This window comes from Triturus cristatus, chromosome 2_1 (assembly GCF_964204655.1).
Source record: "Triturus cristatus chromosome 2_1, aTriCri1.1, whole genome shotgun sequence".
NCBI classification, from domain to species: domain Eukaryota; kingdom Metazoa; phylum Chordata; class Amphibia; order Caudata; family Salamandridae; genus Triturus; species Triturus cristatus.
This window is the reverse complement of record NC_140581.1, coordinates 861,510,430-861,525,197: the sequence shown is the minus strand read 5'-3', so window position 1 is coordinate 861,525,197 and position 14,768 is coordinate 861,510,430. Positions and strand designations below refer to the sequence as shown.

Below are 14,768 nucleotides of genomic sequence, written 5' to 3'. Positions count from 1 at the left end.
ATTCATTGGTCTGTTAATTTTACAATCATCTTTTCAAGACCACAGCACCCAGCATGAGTCAGTGGTTCAGTCCACTTAAGCCATAATCTCTCTTGCACTATGAGAGAGAACATTCTCAGTGCATAAATAAATAATGTCAGCGTTTTCACTGAGAATCTCTGCCTTCTGGGACTTCAAACACAGAAGTAAGATCTGAAATCTGATATATGTAAGCAAGCCAGGAGAAAGGATATGGCGTAATGGCCAAAGCTTCCCACTTTAGAGCTGGGGAACCAGGTTTGAGTCTCAGCGGCAACTCAACATCCTTGTGACTCTGGGCAAATCACTTAATCTTTCCATACCCACACAGCATCAATGTGTCCTTGTGTAAAGCGCTCCAACACCTTCGGGTTTAACTTGTGCTATATAAAAGCTGCAACAAAAACAAAGGTCTATTGTGCTGGGTGGGGGAACTGCAAGGGGATGGAGAGAGAACATGCAAACACAGACAACGAGATGGAGCAGAGGACAGAGCCAGCTATGAAAGATGCTCTGTAGAGTGACTCAACAAAAAAGATAACAAGCATTGGCAATGCAATAGTTCTCGCATTTAAGCGAGTTTAAGCTATTGGCATTGTAAATGAGAATGCATTTTATTTATGTTTCAAAAACCAAAACATAAATAAAAGGCATTGTCATTTACAATGCCAATGGCTCAAACTTTCATAAATGCGAGACCTGTTGCATTGCAAATGCTTGTTTACGTGTGCTACACTGAACTGATGCAGACCGTGCTGCAAATTAATTAAATAAAGCAGTGCAGCCGCTAAAATGAAAGAGGACCGCGCTGGAATAAGGAAAGACCATTAAAACAAATAGTGCTCACCCACTAAATAACGGAGAAGTGTAACGAGCAAAGTAAAATGTCCAGTTGTTACAGGTGGTAACAAATGCAGACAAGGCTGTACCAAGGCGGGACTAACAAGCCTACTTACAAATCTGAAGCCAGCATTTTCGAAGGACAATGTCACAAACTAATGCCAAATATGGGCGGAGAGTGGGCGGGGCTTCCAGTGCATAACCTAATGCAGCATGCCTTGCAGAGCGAGTAGCGCATGTGCGCTGCCGCTAGGCTCGACCTAAAAATAGCACCCAGAAGTGTGAGCAGCGTAAGGACACAAGTACAAGTGCCATGCGCCAATGGACTGTCACATGCAAGAAGAGGGAAAAGCTGACTGCAGAGCTGGCCAGCAGAAAGCAAGATAGTGGCTTTGAAATCAGCCAGTGGTAAGTAATGGGTGTCTTCCAAGCCCACTAACCGTGAACAACATGTCTCGAAGAGACAGCGCATGCACTGTCTACGTGAGACCTAAGAAGTACACTCAGTGGTAGGACTGGTAGGAAAATATTTTAACTTGCTACTGTCTTTTTCTTTCCATTCCTTATACTTAACAAAATGTAGTAATCCTGATGTACTTAAGAGGTTTCACGTTCCAGTAATTCAAAGCCACTAGTACCATTTCTGTGAGCCAAAAACAACATATTGTTCTGTGATGTGCATTAAAACGAACATGAGTTTCTATGCTTCTTCCAAGTATATCTGCCTGCTAGAAAACACCTGTACTATTCTATTAAAGCTATATTAAATGTTCATTGCTTTTTATTTTACATGTTTTATTGCAGGCATACAGTGGCCACATTTAGGCAGTGGCATTATTTTTTTTCTCTTTTTATTTTTGGTCATTTGTTTGCATTAAACATAAGAACAATAATTAACCTATGCTCCAGCTTGTGACAACAAGAATCATTTGCTTTGACAATGTTTGTTTTTGCAGGTTCTTTACAGACCTCTTTATTTGTCTATGGCAGACAACATTGTAACCAGTAATTTAACATATACTTATGGTGGGCTTCGAGCCGGCTACTTAGTTGTAAATAATTACAGTTAGCTTTGGGTATATTTTGATATGACAGGATGGCTTGCTTGTCTTTTCATGTGTTTGTCACACCCTTTGAGCATTTACTACAGCTCCCGTGAATCACCACCGCCCGCCCCTTTCCGGCTGTCAGTGCGCCCGGAGGCGCTTCATAATTCGCGGCTCCCTCGGTGGAGCGGGGGGCGACAATTTGTCCTGCATCAGCCAGCAACTCTACCACTATCTACCTGGGCTCCAGAGCTGTGTCTCCTGGTCGGGGCGCCTACGCTGTGTGTCTCCCCCGCCGCCTACACGACATCGCAGGCCGCTGTTGGGGGAGACTACAGCTCCCGTGAATCACCACCACCCCGCCCCTTTCCGGCTGTCAGCGCGCCCGGAGGCGCTTCATAATTCGCGGCTCCCTCGGTGGAGCGGGGGGCGACAATTTGTCCTGCATCAGGCAGCAACTCTACCACTATCTACCTTGTCTCCAGAGCTGTGTCTCCTGGTCGGGGCGCCTACGCTGTGTGTCTCCCCCGCCGCCTACACGACATCGCAGGCCGCTGTTGGGGGAGACTACAGCTCCCGTGAATCACCACCGCCCCTTTCCGGCTGTCAGCGTGCCCGGAGGCGCTTCATAATTCGCGGCTCCCTCGGTTGAGCGGGGGGCGACAATTTGTCCTGCATCAGCCAGCAACTCTACCACTATCTACCTGGGCTCCAGAGCTGTGTCTCCTGGTCGGGGCGCCTACGCTGTGTGTCTCCCCCGCCGCCTACACGACATCGCAGGCCGCTGTTGGGGGAGACTACAGCTCCCGTGAATCACCACCGCCCGCCCCTTTCCGGCTGTCAGCGCGCCCGGAGGCGCTTCATAATTCGCGGCTCCCTCCGCGTCGCAGGACGCGCGCGGGCGGCGCCGGGCGGAGCCCGGGCAGAGGGCGGGCCGTCTGTGGCCGTCAGGGGCCAAAGGAGGCCGGGTCGGGCTACATCCCTAACATCTAAGACCCGTGGCGGATGCTGTACCTTATTTCATCACCGTTGATTCTTCTTTAAGGTACTGTGTCAATTTTGAGGGGCTTCCTGTTCCGTCCAAGCCACCAGGATTACTAGAAGTAATAAGCCATTTATTGTGTGGCTATCTAACGGTTTCGATGGGCAAAAGGAAAATGTCGGATATGTGTGGGGGTCCCGCCGCTCTGGCTGGCAGTACGGCTAAAAGAAATAAGGCCAGAAAGTCTAACAAAAAACACTCGCCAGCTACCACGTTAGAGCGTATTGACTCCTTAGTTGATGAATGTACCTCCATTCTAGATTCTGACTTAGCTGATATGCCCGCAGCCCCTTTGCCCCCATCTACCCAGCGCCCAGGCTCCGTTACTATCCCACAAATGTTTAGCAAAAAAACTGCTCCAAGCCCTCTATTGGCAACAGCTCAGGACGCTATGCAGAGTTGCAACGCTAACCCCGTCCCAATATCCGAAACAGCAAGCCTTTGTGTCCCCGCTGCAAATCTGGTCCCTCTTGAACCTATGGTTATTGTCTGTTCAAATCGCTTTGAGTTATTAAGTGATATTGATAATGATGTTGTTGAGTCACCTAGTACTATCGCTAGCCCCGATGTTTCTGTAGTATCCAAAGTAGGTAGCGATCGAGTTTGTGGACCTGAGCTATCATCAGGAGGGGTTAGGCAATGTCAAGAACTAGTGGTAGAAATTGTCCCAGAAACAGGTCCAATTTTGGAAACCATCAAGGCTTTGAAAGCTGAAATTAGCGAATTAAAAGCACTAGTTAATGAATTACTATTATTGGCCAAAAGACCTTCTACGCAATTGTCACAATTTCCACCCATCCTGCCTAACACTGCCCACCATTCATACTCACCAACACTCTTTCCTACAAATAACATTGATTCTAGTACACTTACACTGCCTCACTCGTCAGCTTTATTTTCACAAGCTAGACCAAATCCCTTACAACCCAATAGAGTAGGGACTAACTACTCGAAGTTCAATACGAAGACCCAGCCAACCTTGAATTCTATTCTTGCGGTTAGTCACCCTCATTCCCCCCAACCATCATCTGCCCCTGGCCAGCCGCTCTTATCCTCCATAGTGCAAAGACCCAGAGCCAATTTACAGCCTACCGTTTACATGGTGGGAGTTCCTTCGACCGATGGCTTCGAGAACGAAGATTCTCTAAAAAACAAGGTGACTCACTGGATCCGTCATGTCAGAGGTTGTCGATCTCTTATAAGAGACGACTTATTAAGGGCCCGTAGACATAGATCTATTAATTCTTCTACGGATACAATCGAGCTGACTTTAGTCAATCATAGTTTAGCAGATGATCTTATTGCCCTTGAATATAGATCTTCCTCCCCGGACTCATCTTTGATCCAATTCAGATGTTTCCCTATACCATTTAATGCCCTGTAGGGAGAAGGGGCAGCCTGTCATTCCATCATCCTGAAGGCTCATCAATCCTGGGGCAAATTGACTGACTAACATCAGCGCCAAGTTTACAATCAATCCCAAGTAATGTCCCCCATGCCACTTCGATCTCTAATCGCAGACTGTCCCCCCTACATACATTCTTCCGCTAATCCCTGTGGGCCCTGGGAGGCAGCTGGGTTACAACCGACAGCCTCAATTTCACATCCTTTGGACCTGGCCACTTCCCCATCGTTAGTCCCAAACACGAATTAAAAAATTATTTCATGGAATATTGCTGGCCTAAAAGCCAAACTCTTACTACCTGACTGGAATAATTTTATTGCTACCTTCGATCTCTGCATATTCCAAGAGACCTGGAGCCTCACACCTCTCCATAAATCCGTTTTTTCCTGCCACTGCGTTCCCGCAGTGTCCTCTGGTCGGGGACGCCCTTCTGGAGGCCTTATAATATGGATTAACATTGCCCTCTCTTGTAGAGTCCGCCATGTACATAGCCCTTCTCCGGATGTGTTGCATATAACTCTGAGTGGGCTGAACGGAGGACCCACCATTGACCTTTTTAACGTTTATATCAGAGGCACGTAAGGAGGAACCAAGTCTCCTATCGTTACCACTTTGGGCGAGGAGCTTTCCTCTTGTCCCCCTAATTCTCTCTTACTGGTCGCTGGAGACATGAACTGTACCTATGAACCCCTTGCCTCCGAAGACATTCTGGAGGTCGAAGAGGATGATGCCAGGTGGGGTATACCTTCTCTCACTGTTTCCCCAGTAAAGAGATGGTCACCGGTGATAATCCAACTGAATGCCTTGGTCCTTGAATTTTGGCTGAGAGCTGCCAATGGTCGACTTCCTTCCGATCTTCATGCAGCCTTTACTTTTAATAGAACCTCTAGCCCATCCCGAATCGATTATATTTTAATTGATCGTAGGCTTTGGCATTATACAGTGGACCTGGTTATTGTTCCTACCACCGATAGTGACCATAACCCCCTGTGCCTTACTTTAAAGAATCCATGGACCCCTGACCACTCATTCCTTGACCACTGTTCCACATTGCTCACTAGAGACGTCATTCCATCCAACTGTAAAAGATTTCTCAAATGGCCTAAAATTGCATTAGATGAACAAAAACTCTCATCTATTAATGAAATATTGCTATTAAAAACTGCAGAACTTAGGCAAGCATGTGTAGATCCTAACGAGATTACTAAGGCTGCATCTTTACATACAGCCACCACTGAGCTAATTGGGTCTTCTTTTTTATCCTCTTCTACTAACAAAACCAAAATACATAAATCACCTGGTTCTTGGTTCAACTCTGAGTGTTGAGCTAGCAGGAAAGAGTTAGTAACTGCCATCAAATCTAAGGATTGCTCCTCAATTAAAAATGCTAGGTCTGTTTACAAGAAGGCTGTAACCAATGCAAAGTGTGTCTGGGAGGAATCCCACTGGCTGGCTTTGAAAAATGCCAGTCTGGCTAGGGACGGATCTACTTTCTGGAACCTTTGCAGATACTCGAGAGGCTCAGATCCCGACGCAATCCCCAACCACATTTCAAATCAAGAATGGTTCACTCACTTTTCGAACCTTTATTCAGATGATGTTGTCTTAGGCCCTTGTGTTCCTTCTCCTATTACTCCAGTGGACCCCACCTTGGCCAACTATGACCCTTTTACAGAGCTGGAAGTTATGTCTGACATTAATAGATTGGTCCCAGCCAAAGCTGCAGGTCCCGACGGTCTGCCCGGTGACCGGTTTCGCTCCAACCCTAAACCCTGGGCTGTGTACTTTACCCTCTTACTTAATTCTTTCCTTAAGGGGCTACCCATCCCTGAGTCATGGAAGGGAGCGGAGGTCATACCAGTTTTTAAGAAGGGCTCCAGGGAGGACCCTGCCAACTACCGACCAATTAGTCTTATTGACGTTGGCCAGAAGGTGATTGGCAGGGTCCTACTGGAGCGTATTCTAGCTTGGGTTACTGAGAACGATATTTTGTCTCACTACCAGGCTGGGTTCAGACCTTACATGGGCACGATTGACCAGGTGTTTAGGCTGCTTTTGTTATACTGGAAGTTTGTCTTGATTGGCAGAGGCAGTCTCCATCTCGCCTTTATAGATCTCAAGTCGGCCTTTGACCTGGTCCCTCGTGACCGACTTTGGTCTGTCCTACAGGAAATGGGTGTCCCCCCTCCTGTTCTTGATCTCTTGGTTCGGCTCCACGAGGGTAACTTTGCCAGGGTGAGATGGGGATCCCAGGCTCCGAGAACTGACAAGATCCCAGTCAATAAAGGAGTCCGCCAGGGCTGTGTATTGGCGCCCACTCTTTTTTCACTTTTTGTGAACGGAGTGGTGAAGTTTTTGCTAGACGTCCCAGCTGATGCTCCAGCCCTGGCGGGGGAAAAAGTTCCCACCCTCCTCTTTGCAGACGACACCCTGCTGATCTCTAAGACACCAGCAGGGTTACAGAAGCTCTTAGATAGATTTCATCTGTTCTGTTCAATGAGAGGCTTGGCTATTAATACATCTAAAACCATGCTTCTCTCCTTCAAATCACACAAATCTCCCAGCACAAACATTTTGTCTGATGGAATTCTCCTTGAACATGTCAAGTTATTTGATTATCTAGGTATCCGAATCACCGACACTTTGAGCTGGAGACCCCATATTAACAAAATGCTGCTGAACCATAAGCGAGCTACGGGAGTAATTGCTAAAGAACATCGCTCCTCGAGGAGCAAGCCAATTACTCCCGCACTAGTGATCTATCAGGCTAAAGCGGTTGGCTCGGCCTTATATGGAGCAGAACTTTGGGGTTTTGACAACTTAGATGAAATCACTCTTTCTGAGAATAAATTTCTGAGAGAATTAGTCTCAATGCCAAAGGGTACCCCTCTGAAACCGCTTTTTAGCGATTTGGGCAGGCGTTCGTTTAAAGACATTGTAAGGCTACGCCCCTTGTTATTTTGGGCCCGCCTATGGCGCACCCCGGAGCTAGCTAAATATACTGAGGGCCTGAGAGAAATTATTAACATTGCAGGCTCCCACAAAATAAGTTGGCTCCGTAACATTAAAAAATCCTTTATCCAGCTTGGATTAAGTGAAGCATGGGACCAGGGAGCCCCTGTGAGCAAGGTGGACCTTAAAAGAGCTTACTGGGCCTGGATTGATAATCAGGACCTCAGCAACCCTAACACAGGTAGGCTAACTGAAGCTTTTTATTCCCACAAACAGGCTTTTAGCTTCGAGCCCTACCTGGAGTATATACTAAAACCGAGGGACAGGACTCTGTATTTACAATTTAGACTAGAGACTCTTCCAACCCGTGAATTTACTAACAAATGGAAGCCCCCCTACCAGACCACCGATACTTGCCCGACATGCGCAGACAAAGTTGAAAGTATAGCCCATATCATGTTTGAATGTCCAGCGTACGTTAACCCGAGAAAAAGATGGCTAGGCCCTGCTTGCCGTCTCTTGGGTGTTTCTAACTTCCGTATCGCTTTACGTATCTTACGTTCAGACACAAGTTTGGTCCTAGTCTGTGCGGTGGCCAAATTTTTAGGCTGGTCATGGATTATTCGAAGTAAACTGATTAGCTCTATTTGTTGATTGGTAAATGTATTTCTTTTTATTGTCCTTTTAATCACTTTTTAAACAATCTTAAATATTTTATAGGGAGTTTTTATTTATCCCAGTCATCAAGCTATCATTGTGATTTGCTGAAAATTTTGCCATTCCAATGAACTGTTATTTTTTAATGTTTGTACGTACTTGCTTTTATGATAATTTTTTATCGAAATAAAGCTTTTTGACTGACTGACTGGCATTTACATTTTAATCTGATTTTTGATTGTACATTGCTTGAAATGGCCTGACCTGGTTTAGAGAACCAGGTTCATTTGCTGCTGCATTTCTTTCTATTCATCAAAGGGAGGAGAGAGCGCTACCCTTGAAATGTCGACAAAGGTCAGAAGCATTGACTGATTGAAGGAGTGTAAACGATTCAACCATTGTGAGCTAGCACTGAAAAATGAATTTAGAGTGGAATCAATGGTTTCTCCACTCCCGAGCATTCTTGGTGCCCACCACCTGCTTTTGCCAGCACTGGCATAGGCAGTGTTTCCTGAATTTCTCTGCAAGCATTGGCCAAGCTCAGAACCATGAGCTGCCATCTTTGAAAATTATTGTATATACTTACAAGATGGGCTCCCACTTGGCATCTAGATGCAATGTGGCAGCCATTTTGGAATGGTATAATCCTATTTTCTATAATTATTATTATTCCATAGATAACTGCCAAGCAGCGTCTGCATGCAACATGATGGTTGTCTTAGAAGTGTACACAATATCAATTCAAGATGGCCTCTTATTGCTATTGACGTTTTCAAATGCTTGCGCCAATATTTTACACACACTGGCAAAGCTAGTACGGACAGCAAACTAGCATTGGCAAAACTAAACTGATTGGCTTTGCCAATGCTTGTTTCACTTTCATAACTGTTGTACAGCCTGTCCTTTCAAAATATTTCTTGTTACTAGAATTTCCCAATGCAATTTGACCATTGCATTGTGAAAATTCCAAGTATAAGAAAAACTCATGGGGTTAATGGTTAGCACTACTATTGGGGGGGGGGGCAAGAGTGGCCATAGATGGATAAATCTATTGATATCCTGTAGGCTCCCTCCTTGGAAAAAATCAGGGACCACAAAGCTGTTTATGGTTGGACATTCCACTATTGGCATAAAAAAGGTGCTGTGAGGGCTTGCCAAAAGGGAGACTATGCTTCAAAGAGAGCTGAAAGTAAGTGGTGAGGGGCTATGCTTGGGTCCAGTTGTCAACTTTGAAATGGATGAACATCAATCGGAGTCTCAAATATATGAGTATTATTTTATTTGTAAGACAAAATGCATATTTAAAAAGAGTTATTTAGTGTTAGTTGGGCAATATTATTTTGCATGTAATAATGAATTAATTCGCTGACCCAGACGTAATGGAAACAACCACAAGTCCAAAAACTGGAGCGTTTAGGAAGTATATACCTGCGTCCTCAAAGGCGAATTAAAGTTTGTGGTCATTGTGTTAATTCTCATTCCTCAAAGTAATGCTCAGTCACTCAATATAAAGTCAGTTTTTGGAATTGTGACACTTTTGCAAATTAGTCAGATCAGGACCAGAGATAGGTGCAAGAGTGGCCTCAATTTCTGTCTGTCTCTGCGTATCCTCCGTGTTTTACTTCCTTGTTCTCGAACGCTGTGGTTTTGTGCTGGCTTCCTGTGGTTATTGTCAGAAAGAAGGTAGCGTGTTGTCGTGTACTGGAACTGTGTTCGATTTGACTTCCTGTAACCGCCATTTTGTGCGTCATCCGACTGAAGCACATTTCGTCTGCACGACTTTGAGAGGTACGATTTAAAATAAAATTAGCTTCATTGGATGTTTTTGACGAGAGCCACACATTTTGTTTCGGTTACATAAAATAGATATCACAGCGTACATAAATATTTAAAGTAGTCTTAAATTATGTATGTGAATTTGCATTTGTTTATTCAGTTACAAGTGGTTGCAAAGCCAATAAGTCTGGTGTTGGCTGCTGCTGTTTTGGCTTTGCCAATGCTTATTTTGTTTGTGAATGGGTTTTGCTGAAGGCGTGCATTTTAAGAAAAAAGCATTTTCTAAAAGGCTCTATCTAATGTATAACTATATATTTTCTATAAAAGCACAAATTTCAACAGTAGGTCCTGAGACTGAAGGAGATTAATTATTGTAGGATGCGCACATTGTTTAAAAACAGAACGCCATCACTCTCAGTTTGATAAGCTAATCATAGGCTGACCCTGTGCCCTATGCAGGAGGCTGTGGTGGGCTGAACAGACAAAATGTCTTGGCTAGCTTGGGACCTAAAAATAACAAGATAACAAATGCAGATTAATTTATTCTAGTGACCTAGTTTTCTTATGCATTGACCCATTTGAACTCCGTTTTTATACAATAATGTAAATGATATTATTTAATAAATGATCTTTATTCAACTTTTATTTAAATAATCAAACCATGAGGGAGAAAATAGCGTGCTCTGAAGTATTACAATTATTTACAAATGATGGCGTGCCTTTCATCCGTAAAGCCAAACTACCAGAAATAGAGAATATTTTCCTTACATTGTATGTTTCACTTCGTGTTCACTTTATGTATAATCTCCCAGTTGTTGCTCTGCAATATTTATATTTTTAGTGCCCTTGCTGTAATCTGTGAAGGTGTTGCAAAGGATGTAGCACATGTAAAGGGAAGGGTAAATATTTTGCACTGCATTTTCAGTGCACTGTTATTCACTCACTTTTAAGAACACACAGTACCATAATTTTCTGGGTGGGCTTTTTACGTCGTGGTTTCACAAGTATTTTTTGTTTAGTTCTTGATGTTAGTGGTGGGAATGACAACAAATTTACTGGGAGAGCGAATAAGAGCCGGGCAAAGTCTACATGTGACTTTAATGGCCAGCGCACGGTTGTAGGACATTACAACGCATGCTTTTACCACGCATGCCTTTACCACGTATGTTTTGCAACACATGCCTTTACCATGCATATGCCTTTACCATGCATGCCTTTACCATGCAAGTAAGTATAAATAACGTAAGTGAAATAAATAAATACATGTATACACCTATACCCCCCACACATTTTTCATAAATAAATTAATTAAATTGTTATTGTTATGCGGGGACCACACAAACCTCCCTTAAGCTACACTTACCACCCTGTGTCCCTACCCACCCCTGAACCATGAAAAATAATTTTACCAAGCTATGCCCCTACTCACCTCTAACCCTTAAAAATACCCTTATCACCCAATCCTCTTATGCACCCCTTAACCCTAAACACACCTTCACAACCCAATTCAGTTACCCACCCCTATACACTAAAAAATACCCTTGCCACCCGATGCCCCTAACCACCTCTAAACCTTAAAAAATCCCCTATTGCCCTATGCCCTTACATACCCTTAAACCCTAAAATACCCTTACCCACCCCTATAATCCTACAAACCCCTAGACCCTAGAAACACACTTACAGCGCAATACACTTCACCACCCCTAAACCCAAAAATACCCTGACCAACCAATAGCCCTACCCATCCCTAAACTCTGAAAATACCCTTACCACCCTATACCCCTACTCACCTCTAAACCCTAAAAAAAACTTTATTACGCTATGCCCTTACCTACCCCTAAACCCTAAAATACCCTTATCTCCCTAAACCCCTACCAACCCTTTAACCATGAAAACACCCGTACAACCCAATACCTTTACCCACCCCAAACCCTAAAAATACCGTTATCACCCCATGCCCCTACACACCCCTAAACACAAAAAATACCCTAACCACCCTATACTGCTACCCACCACTAAACCCTAACAAGCATTGGCATAGCCAATAGGTCTCGCTTTTGGGACCTTATAAGTAGGTTTACTTTTGCTATAATCGCGGCACGTAAAGCGTGGGTGCCGCGATTATAGCAAAAGTAAAGAAATTGAAAAAAATATCTATTTCTTTACTTTTGCTATAATCGCGGCACCCACGCTTCACTTTTAATATTAAAAGTAAAGCGCGGGTGCCGCGATTATAGCATAAGCATTGGCCGCGCGGAATGCATAGATGGGGGCTGCAGCGGGAGAGAGAGGCAGAGGGAGTTATGTGTGCGCGCGCTGCGTGCGAAAGCACTTAATGAGCCATGACGGCTTGAAGGCTTAATGAGATAAGAAAGGCAGATGTTGGCTGTGCGCGTTCATGCGCACATGCACGCAAGTTTTAGGCCACGAAAAGCTTGTGGGTAGCACTTTTTTTACCCCCTACTAAAAGGCGAGCAATCAGCGCATGCGCTGCTGTAGGCTCGACCTAAAAAACCCTTACTACCCTATGCCCTTACCTACCCATAAACCCTTAAATATCCTTACCGCCCTATACCCCTACAACCCCTTAACCCATATTTATATTATAGCCTTCCGTAGCGGGCTATACCTGCTATTAAAGACCACTCCAGCATTAAAGGCTCGAGCCGAAGGCCGCCAGAGGGCAGAATGTTCCAACAAATAAGACAAAGACCTCTCGGAGTTCGAGTGGTTTAAATTCTCTCTGGCTCCGAAGGGCCTTTGAAAACAACATTGCAATGTTGCTTTGCGGGCCTTTACTGACCCATAAAAGCATGGAGCACTCCATTGTCTTCAATGGAGCTCCCAACATTCCACTATTATAATTGTATATATTACCTACTGGCTGTAGTTATACTTAGGACCAAAGTTTCCATAGGAAAAGCTTTTATAGTTATGCCAATGACTTTGGCACGGCTTGACGAATCTTCACAAAAGTTTCAAAAAACATCTCCTTTGTGGTTCAGCTGCTGTTTTGAAAATTTCGGGGTGATCCTTCAAGCGGGGGCCAAGAAAAAAGGGGAGTCCCAACATGCATTTCCTCCAAGTTATGTCTATGAGGATTATTGATTTTTTTAACACAACTACAGCCAGAACCGCTGAACAGAATTACACCAAATTTGGCAGAAAGCTAGATGTCGAACCCGGCAAGTGTACTTTTTGTGATTTGGTGCAAATCCATTCAGTAGTTTCAGATATATTTAAAAAATGTAGATATCCGGGATCCCCAAATGAAAATAACGTTTTATGATGATGATGATGATGATAACATGGATGAAGAGAAAGATCTGCAGCTACAGAACAGTGAGGTGTTCTTGGTTTATTTTTCTTTTGGATGGGAAATGTCATTTTATGATGTTTGGGTAAATATTATGTGATTGTTATGTTGAATTGTTTGGTTTATGTGTTGTAATTAATTAATGTGATGGATGAAGTTGTTTTTTACTTTCTTTGTCGGTGACAGTAACTTTTTATTTTAAATAGTGTATATATAGTTTTATTGTATCAGTCTTTATTAAACTTGGAATTTAAATACATTTTTTGACTTATGTAAAAAAATAATATATTTATTCTTTAAAAATACAAGGTTTGGTATGTCAGGTAAGAAAGTGCTAAGAGGTTTTGGAAATTTGGCAGATTGCTATTTATTTTATGACATGCTTTTGGCTATAATTTCTAACTAATCTACTTCTTTGTTATTTATGAAGAATTCAACTTTAAATTGTAGCATATCATACATTCTTTTGGGTGAGGTGCAAAGTTCAGGGCCAATTTGGGTAAGAGACTGCTCCATTCTTAGTTGTTGGTAGCTTTGCTCTTTTTGTAATGCTGAGTTATTTGTTTTGGCTTCCTGTACCAAGGTGCTGTCATAGACATTCCACCATGGTATTTGGAATTTTGGTTGGCGACTATGTCCTGAGCGATTTAGTCTGCCAATCTAAGTGTCTTGGAAGTAGTCCATTAGGGTGCTAAGTTTGTCTTCATTTTGTTGGTAGAAAGGGGGTTTTATTAGTAAATTGTAGTGGTTGGCTACCTCTGTGATAGGGACATAGGCTAGGGCACTCATTGTTTTGATTTCAAAGGCAAATTGGTTGTTTGTAGAATATTCTTCACTTATTGCAGATTTTTGGAGTTGCCTCTATATACTTTGATTGAAATGATAGTTGCAACCTTGTATGGTTGTATTAGGGTGAATGTTTAGAATCTTTAGAATTATGGCTTCTCAAAGTCTATGATTATTTTGTTGGGGTAGTAATTATTTGTTTTGTGTTTGATATGGTTTAGGAGGTCATAGAAAGTGCTGCTTGTTGATTTGTTTATAGAGCATAAATGAAAGGGATATTTGTGTACAGATATTAACCATGCATGGTGTATATCTGAGAGAATGGTTTGGGACACATTTTGAAGGTCTCATCCATTATTCACATTATCTCAAATTTAGTACGTTATTTGCTGTACAGAATATTAGGATTTGTGTTTCTTTATTTAAGTTGTAATGCAAAATAAAATGTTCTTCATTATGGGTCATTGTTAAGTGTTCAGATTTGAGCATGTTTTGGTATCTTCCAGGGGCAGATGGGTTATTACTCATGGCTTTTTTAATTTGTACAATTAAATGTTTTAAAGTGGGGATAGGTGGTAGGTTGCCTGTTATGTGTTAGGGGCTTTAGGTAGTATATCTGTAAGGATTTTGCTTGTGGGTTCCTGGGAGCTGGTGCTTGCCGCTCTTATATTCTGCAATCTCTCTCTTACTTCTATTTACATTTGGGGGTGGTTGTGCTCTCTTACATAAATTACAACATCATCTTTTGTAGTTGCTCTCCTATAGCATGCAGTAGAATAATATTTAGTGCATCTCTGTTGATTTGAATTAGTAACTGCTTTATTTCTGCGAAGTGATATATTGTGCAGCTTCTGTCATTAGCTGTGGAGCAGGTCCTTTCTTTTCTGTTGGATGAAAATAAATTGTAAGTTTCAGGTTAAATGATAATTT

At 43.0% G+C, this 14,768-nt stretch overlaps 1 protein-coding gene across 2 annotated transcripts in view; it reads left to right on the top strand.

Annotated features, from left to right (window-relative positions):
• The window catches only part of DOCK8 (dedicator of cytokinesis 8), a 567,196-nt gene that overhangs the window by 55,086 nt on the left and 497,342 nt on the right, over positions 1–14,768 (top strand). The window contains exon 1 of one of the 2 annotated variants that reach the window (XM_085632979.1): positions 9,647–9,748. The exons of the other annotated variant lie outside the window; for it this stretch is intronic. The gene's annotated coding sequence lies outside the window, so the exon portion shown is untranslated. Of the gene's footprint in view, positions 1–9,646; positions 9,749–14,768 lie in introns of those variants that run through there. 2 annotated transcript variants of the gene reach the window in all.